The 7980-nt window shown below is 48.1% G+C and overlaps 1 long non-coding RNA gene across 1 annotated transcript; it reads right to left on the bottom strand.

Moving 5' to 3' along the window:
* Positions 1 to 299: 299 nt before the first annotated feature.
* LOC123387638 lies at positions 300 to 6721 on the bottom strand. Its single transcript, XR_006602114.1, has 2 exons — positions 6083 to 6721; positions 300 to 814 (listed from the first exon to the last, which is right to left on the bottom strand). It is a non-coding gene; the product is annotated as an uncharacterized LOC123387638 (long non-coding RNA).
* Positions 6722 to 7980: the final 1259 nt, after the last annotated feature.

Raw genomic sequence — 7980 nt, 5'->3', positions numbered from 1 at the left:
AACCCTGAGGCAGGCTCTGTACTCAATGGGGAATGCAGAGAGTAGGGACTGCTTAAGGCTTCTCTCCCTCTGCCCCTTCCCTTCTGTGTACTCACTCTCACAAATAAATTTAAAATATATATATATATATATATATATATATATATGTATGTATATATGCAGAGGACATGTAATGGATAGGTCATTCCATTAAAATGCTAGTGGTGGTCATGCCAAGATGGCGGGGGTGGCATGGGGGGAGATAATACAGCAACGGAAGTCCTTCCGTAGCAATGACACAAACCTCTGAGACATACAGGTGAATCTCACAAGCATATTTTTGAAAAAAGACCAAAAGCAATGCATACTCTATAATTCCATTGACATGATGTTCAAGAGACAAGTGAAACTAATCCATGATGATAGAGGTCAGAACAGTGGTTTCCCTTGGAGGGAGTCGCTCCTGAGAGGGACACAAGGGTGTGCATTAGGGTGCTGGAATGTTCTCCCTTTTTATCTGGGTGGTGGTGACACAGATATACACATATGTAAAAATCCACTGAGCTCTACAATTACTGGGTTGTGACAGAGTGGGTGCTTAAAGGGAACCAAGGGTAGATGAAGGACTATTTGAGGAAGCTGGAGTGGCCAGCGGGCCTTCCCGCATATACACGGCGACCCCTCATCGGAGTCGCGTTGTTCTAGGTGGATCGTGGGCCTGATACAGCGGATCCATGATGGTGCCATTTATGCCATTTTTCAAAATGGTGAAGAAGATGCTCGCGGACGTGGGCACCGTAGAATTTACAGGAGTGTCGCTTCCCAGCCAAGGGGCCTGAAGAAATCAAAGAAAAGGAGAGTTGAACAAGAACAGCACATTTGCCATCTGTACAAATATCGAGTCATTATATCGAGTTATATGCCTGAAACTCACATAATGTTATACGTTGATGACATCTCAATTTAAAAAAACTTAAAAAATGAACAGTCCACATGGTGAACTCGATCCCTGGTTACAACTCAGAGCACCTAGGAACGATGACAATGCCCAGGGACGGTGACGCACGAGTCCTCCTGGGACATGGGTTTACACCTTAGGGTGAAGCCATTTCCTGAGCAGTGATACCAGCCCTTCTTGAGGAAAAGTGATCAGGGGAGGTTCTGCGCTGCAGAGCGTGTGACCCAGGTCCACAGCAGACTGACCAGAGATAGGTGGCAAAGCCAACGCAGCCATTGGTAAACTGGCCTGTGGCTCTGAGGGCGGGAGGTCACGGGCAGGCTGCCCGGTCAGTACCCTCTGCACCGATAGTGACTCACTGACCTCCAAGTCCACTTCCTGCTTCCAGGGTGCCACGTGGGGAGCAGGTCCTGACCGTGAAAGCCGGAAGGGAGAAGTGAAAGCAGGATGAGCCGGGCCACCCCTGGGTGGGTGACTGCATGGCTTCGGAGGCCCCTCCCAGAGCTTTCTCACCACCCTGGAAACGCCCCGGCCCTGGAGGTGAGCCAGGCGTGTCCGCTCCCGGACAGATGGCAGCTGACCCATCCATCCCCTGCGCCTCGGCCTCAGCCTCGTCCGGGTGGGGCCGGGGCTGCCCGGGTGTGGCCACTCCCTGTTCGACTGGTCTGATGGCACTTGCTCTTAGCCAACAAGCCCAGCGGCACTGGGGAGACTCAAAAACATCTGGGTGGCCTGGGACTGGCCCCTAAAGTCTGGTGAGCTGTGTAGGAAGTCCACAGAAGAATCCCCGCTGACCACCGCCATGCTGGAGGTCACCAAACGAGTACAGAGGTTAATAAATCACAGGCCATATTTTTTTCCAAATCAAAGCTGCCTAGGAACTCTTTAGAGAAGCGTTTCATGGGTCCCTGAGAAAGAAATAATGGAGCACCTCTCACAGGCGTAAAGCCAGGACACCCCAGGGCTCCGTGAGGTGGGGCCAAGTCAGGAACCCGCCTCGTGGTGAAGGACACACGGTCACTTTCCACTCAACCCTGTCACTGGGCGGAGGGAAGGGAAAGAAGTCTCTGAAAGTGTGAACCTCACGCTCTGCCCCGCACGGGTCTGCAGTCCGTGCGCTGCACCCACGTGGGCACCCAAAACCCTGAAGCCCAGACCTTTAAGTGGTTCCCAGGTGCCCAACAAAAGGGACTGCAATGTTAATGAACCTGAACTTAAATATGATCTTGAAAGAAAAAAAAAAAATGGCCACAGCCCTCTCTGGAAGAGCCAGCTTCCCCTGAGAGACGACACATCCCCACTTCAGAGATTCTCCCAGAAGGAGCCTTGGCGCCTGGATGGACGAGGGTGGCTCTAATTTTAGAGTTCAGAGAGCTCGAGTATCGCTGAAGGCCTGTGGGCTCGCCCAAGTCTCTGTGGTCTCCTGGGGCTCTCTGCATCCTTCCAGCAGGGCAGGCGGCAGAGAAAGTAGCTTCCTCCCAGAGCAGATGCAGGAGAGGAAACATCTCTGCGCGTGAAAACTGCCATCAAGAAGCCACCAGAGGCAAAAAAAAAAAGCTGAGCGTGTGGCGCAAGGAAAAGGCACATACTGGGAACAGTGGAAATGGGAGAGAATGGAGAAGGGTGCGCAGGACACACAGGTCAGGCCTCTCAGGGCTCGAGGGTGATGGGGAGTGAACATGTGTCATCACCTAATCCACAGACATGCCCCCCTCGGTACTTCTGTGAGGGGCTCTCTTGCTTCTCCTGCAGGCAGGGGACATGAAGTCCCTGGAAGGGTCATATCCACTCTGGGAACCCACTGAAAAAGCCATGAAATTATTAAATGCAAGACAGTAGAGAATCCCAGGTTAGCTGCTCTGGACTTGGTGAGTCTGGGGAAAGCTCCAGCTGAGAACTTGGGAGGGGTTGCTTTTCCTCCCTTTTTTTCCTTTTTTTGAGTTGCACAGTTTTGCACAGAGGAGGTCGACTCTGACATGGGCCTCAAAAGATTAGAGCAGTGCCCGATGCCCATGGTCATTAAATCTTTATCTTCTGCTTGGGGTGCTGCGCCTGACACCACAGCTGTGCGCTCCTCAGAGAGCCATGCACTGCACCCTCCATCCGTCCCCTGCACTCTCCATCCGTCCAGTGTACCTTCCGTGCACCCTCCCTCCATTGTACCCTCTATCCATTGCACCCTCACTTTTGGAGCCTTCCCTGCCTCTGGGCACCTTCAGGCTGGAGCCCCTGGGCTGCTCCATCTGCTGAGGATGGGAACAGCGCACAGGTCTCAGCAGCCCCTCGGCCCAGCCACAGGCCAGGGGCAAAGCCCATGGTTTGAGTGCCTGCCCCTTAGGAGGAGGCAGAAGGCTCCGTAACACACAGGCCCAGTGATGGAAGGCCCAGTGCCCACAGCAGGCACCAACATCCCACAAGAAACCAGCTCTGGGCTCAGTGCAACATCGAATCTGACCCTCCAAGTCTGGGACATCTGCCAGGCCTCATTCTCCAAATACTCAGTGAGCATCTTCAAGTAACCATAAAAACCGAGAGAAGGGTAATTATCAGTAACATTCCTATGAGTTCAGTTAATTCTAAAGGAGGACAAACCATGCACACAGATGCAGAGGTTGGGGTTGGCCGGGAGAGGCACAATGGAGAACCCCCTCTTACTGTCCACATGGAATACCATCATTCGAAGCCTGCAGGCCTAACCCCCACCTTATCTGGGGACCCTGATGCCCAGAGCCGGGAAATGGTTTGCCCGAGATCGTGGCTCCCATCACCAGCTGAGCTGGCAGAAGGCATGCGCCCTGACTCCCCAGCAGTAGGCAGGTCGTTCTCTCCAGCTCTGGATGCCGTGCCAAAGGTCAAGCCCCACACAGCCTGGCGTTTTTATCTCCTTCTCTTTTGCTTTGTAAATTCTCAAAGCTCATCTGCTGACCTCCCAGGATGCCTTTTATGGCTGGGCCAAACATGCTGAAATACAGCCCCTGAGGTTCCTAAAAGGAATCTACAGAGACTTCACTCCTGAAACTTCCCACGTCCGTCCTCCCAAGAACATTCCGACCCGGGACACCCCTCTCCCAAAACATGCGAACTCTGGATTTGTGGCATGAGGACCTTAAAAAGGTCTGTCTACTTCTAGGCGAGACTGCTCTGTCCAGATACTGCTCTGTCCAGAGACGTCAACCTGATTAAATGGCATCATTTAGATTAAGGCCCTGTCAGAAAACTAAGATCTGATGCATAACTGCAGTTACAACTCCCCAGGATTGTCATCTTTAACCTGCTGACATAGAAATGTCCCTGTCGGCACTAAGAAATTTACGGGTAGACCCCTTTCCTGACAGTTCCCCATAGGAGGGTGACCTTGCCTAAAATAATGGATCCTTGACTAATATTTCCTTTTTTTCTGCTCCCTCTCTACCTTTAAAAACCTCCTTTACTGGAGCCCTTTGAAACTCTCCCTACTTTCTACATGGGATTTTAACCGATTCGTGAATTAGATTTTTAACGTTTACCTGGTTGAGTTTTTGTTATTTCACAGATTGGTTGGCAGTGATGAGATTCAAAATGAATTTCCTGGAGGTATTTGGGGACAAGAACATGGGAATTGTACCCCGTGAAACTCCCTGAGTTCACGGTCTCGCTGGCCATTTCCAAGAGCCGTGGGTGAGCTCCTCTCAGTTTGAGGTCCGCTCTTTCTGCTTCAGAATCCCGATCTAACCGGCCTTCCTTTACAGAGCATGTCAGCGTGCACTGGCAGAGGGCTCTGCCCAGAGCCCCACTGATGAGCTGGCAGAAAGGTCTACCAGAGCCAAGCCCCCAGCTTTTCAGACCACAATTCCTGGGGGACAGAAAACCCCAAACTCAGCTCTGTCCTGGGATTCCACTCTAGGAACTGTTGGTGGCAGCTGGATTTCTCCACATTGTTTGGAATCAGTCCACAGTCTCCATTCCTTGGGGTTTGCTGGTTCAATCCCTCCCCCAATCCAAGGTTCCAGGAGACTCAAGGGCACCCACGTGCACAAGACCTTCTTATGGCCAGGACTCAGCGACATCTCCCCGTTACTGCCCGTTTGTTAAGGCACGCGTGTTTATCTTATCTTGTGTAGATAAAGGCTACTGCTAATGGGAATCTCGGAGTCCAGAAAGCTGAAAAAGTTGGCAGACACTGGTCAAGTATTTAGAGGCTCTTAGAGCTCACCACCTTGCAAAGACTCTCCTGATGGGTAAGACGGTTGTGAAACAGGTCGGACTGAGACTAGTCCCCAGCCAGCCTCGAGAAAACTTCTGAGCAACAAGGTACACCCTAAAACAGGCACAATCGCCAACCCAGTGGCAGTCCCTTGTAGGTATTAGTCTGGCTCCAAGAAACCCCAAGTCTTTGTTAATGGGATCCTTAAATTCTAAAGAATTTAGAATTTAGAAGGCCACCTTCTGCTTAGTTTACATCTAAGAATTAGAGTCTTGGAAGTTGCGAGTATCTCACTAGCAACAGCAAAATCTCTCTAAGCTTGTTTTAGTGAGCTAGAGCTCCAGAAGAGCTTGGCTTGGTGACTATCAGGCTGGGGGCCCCCAAATAAGGCTGGACAGAAATGTGGGTTAACTCCCTCTGTAGCTAGGGTCCTCCCAAACGAGTGCCAGCCTCAGGGGGATTATAACCTAGCAATACAATGGTTAAGGGGAATGTTCCAATTAGATAAGATCATTCCAGAACAGACTTGAGACAAGGCTTCCCAGATTAAACAGAACAGGGTAACTGTTATAGTTGGCAAGCTGAAGCCTCCAAAAGGTTTCAAAATCCCAAAGCAGTTTCCAGAAAATGGAAAGAGTTATGGTACAAGGCTAATGAAAAATTCAAGATGCAAGAGGTAGCGAAAACAATAGACTCCAGGACATAACTCCTACTGCTCTCCTCTTTCCTCCTTTGAGCACTCGTTCTATGACTCTTCTGGCTGAACTGGCTTCCCCCTCTGAGAAGACTGCACACCGGTCAACAAAGGTCCACCAAGTTGATAGCCTTACAGCCACCCTCATATCTACTTTCAAAGAACTGACAAAACTCAAGAATTTTCTGGTACACTGCTACATTATTCCCTTAAACAGCCAAGGGGTAATTGGTAGAACACAGAACCAGCAAAGGGTGAAAATTCTTACCAGAGTCAGCTCTTCCGAGTATCTGTCTGTAGTTGAGGAGAGGAAGAGAGAGAGCTGTGCACTGGCCCTTGCTTTCCAAATCCAGACCTATTGGCTATTGATCCCTTCTGTCCCACAGTCAGCTAATGACTTCTTGCTTTACCAGTTGTGTAACCTGCGTAACCAGACTGGGCTTTCTGCCTGCCCAGGACCTGCCCATTGTTGGTTCTCTTTTTGGTTCTCATTGGGAGGGACTCTAGATTTAGGAAGGTTAAGTCAGGATCATTTGCACCCTTTTGGGGGACCCCTCTTACACCCAAGGGGGGTGTGGGAGGGCTCTTCGATACTGCCAGAAATATTTAAAAGTAGAACTATGTAGCCAGAGGGAAAGAAGCAAATTGAAAATAATGTCTTTCAACTTGCAATCCAATTCTCTGAGGAGCTTAAAGCAACTTAACTAATCCTTATCTTACAAATTTTTGCAAAATGAGACAGGCAGCTCTAAGGCCGGTCAAAGTTCACCTACCGGCACATTTCCCCTGTTTAGCACCAACGGTCTGGTGTCAATTCTCGCCTTAGGAAACCAAAGTCCTACTTGAACTTTCATCTCTCTCTCTGACCCTTGAAGTCATAAATCTTATCATGCCATTGAAATGTAAACACAGCCTACAATCACCTTAGATTGAAGGGCCGGAAGAGGGAAGGCAGCCTTTGCACCCAAACTCCAGTACAACTTCCTTAAGATTATTTCCTGGGGCAAATGCAAATCTGAAAAATCTTCTCAACAAATATTAGTGGCTATGGAGTCTTTCCATACCTGCGTGTTTATGTGTGTGTCCAAATATATATATTATGGTGTATGTTGTAATGCAGTATAAAGTACATATAGTGTATGTTGTGTGTATATGTTGTCAAAGTGAGATATTTTTCTACCTCTGGATGGTATTGCTAAAATTAGTGAAAGCTCTATTTAGTTGGTTTGAAGGCAAGTGCTTGTAAAGGATAGGGCATTCTAAAACTCTCAGAAAGATAGAAACTAACTCAAATGTTTTTTTCAAGTTCATGTGATCTGGAAAAATAATTGAACAATTCTGTTTAATTAAAATAGACATGTCTTTAAAGTTACCAGCCTTAAAGTTTAAACTTTTATTCCTCCTGTGTTTACTTAAAATCAAACAAGCTGATGTTCTTTGTTACAAAAGGTTTTTTAAAAATCATTAGGGAGAATGACTGACTTTGATGTCTTGTGAAGTTTTTATGGGTAATTAAGCATAATTTTTAAAAACAAGTAGATTGAATAGATATAAATAAAAGTAAAATTTTAGTCAAACTTCTTTTCTCAAGTAATATCTACATCCGGCATGGAGCTCAAAGTCAGTACCCCAAGGTCAAGAGGAGCCTGCTCTGACTGAGCTAGCCGGGCACCAAGGGCAAACTTTTAAAGTGTCTCCCAAATCTTCCTGGTAACCTGAAATTTTTTTTTTTTTAAAGATTTTATTTACTTATTTGACAGAGATCACAAGTAGGCAGAGAGGCAGGCAGAGAGAGAGGAGGAAGCAGGCTCCCTGCTGAGCAGAGAGCCCGATGTGGGGCTCAATCCCAGGACCCTGGGCTCATGACCTGAGCCGAAGGCAGAGGCTTTAACCCACTGAGCCACCCAGGCGCCCCTAACCTGAAACTTTTTAAACTTTTCCTGACTTAGGCTCAGTGATGAGTTAAGTTAAAGCCATTAGATATGTAGATCACCTCCAAATCAGACAAAATATTGAAGTATTCATTGCTGAACACAGGTTTATCTACTTTTGGCTTCCTTCTCCAAATCAGACAAAATATTGAAGCATTCATTGTTGAACACAGGTTTATCTACTTTTGGCTTCCTTATTACAGAGAAACTAAAGATAAATTTGGGTCTGTTAGTC

Source organism: Mustela putorius, unplaced genomic scaffold (genome assembly GCF_011764305.1).
Source record: "Mustela putorius furo isolate JIRA1106 unplaced genomic scaffold, ASM1176430v1.1 tig00003858_pilon_pilon_pilon, whole genome shotgun sequence".
In the NCBI taxonomy this organism is placed as follows: domain Eukaryota; kingdom Metazoa; phylum Chordata; class Mammalia; order Carnivora; family Mustelidae; genus Mustela; species Mustela putorius.
This window is presented reverse-complemented; position numbering and strand designations above follow the sequence as displayed.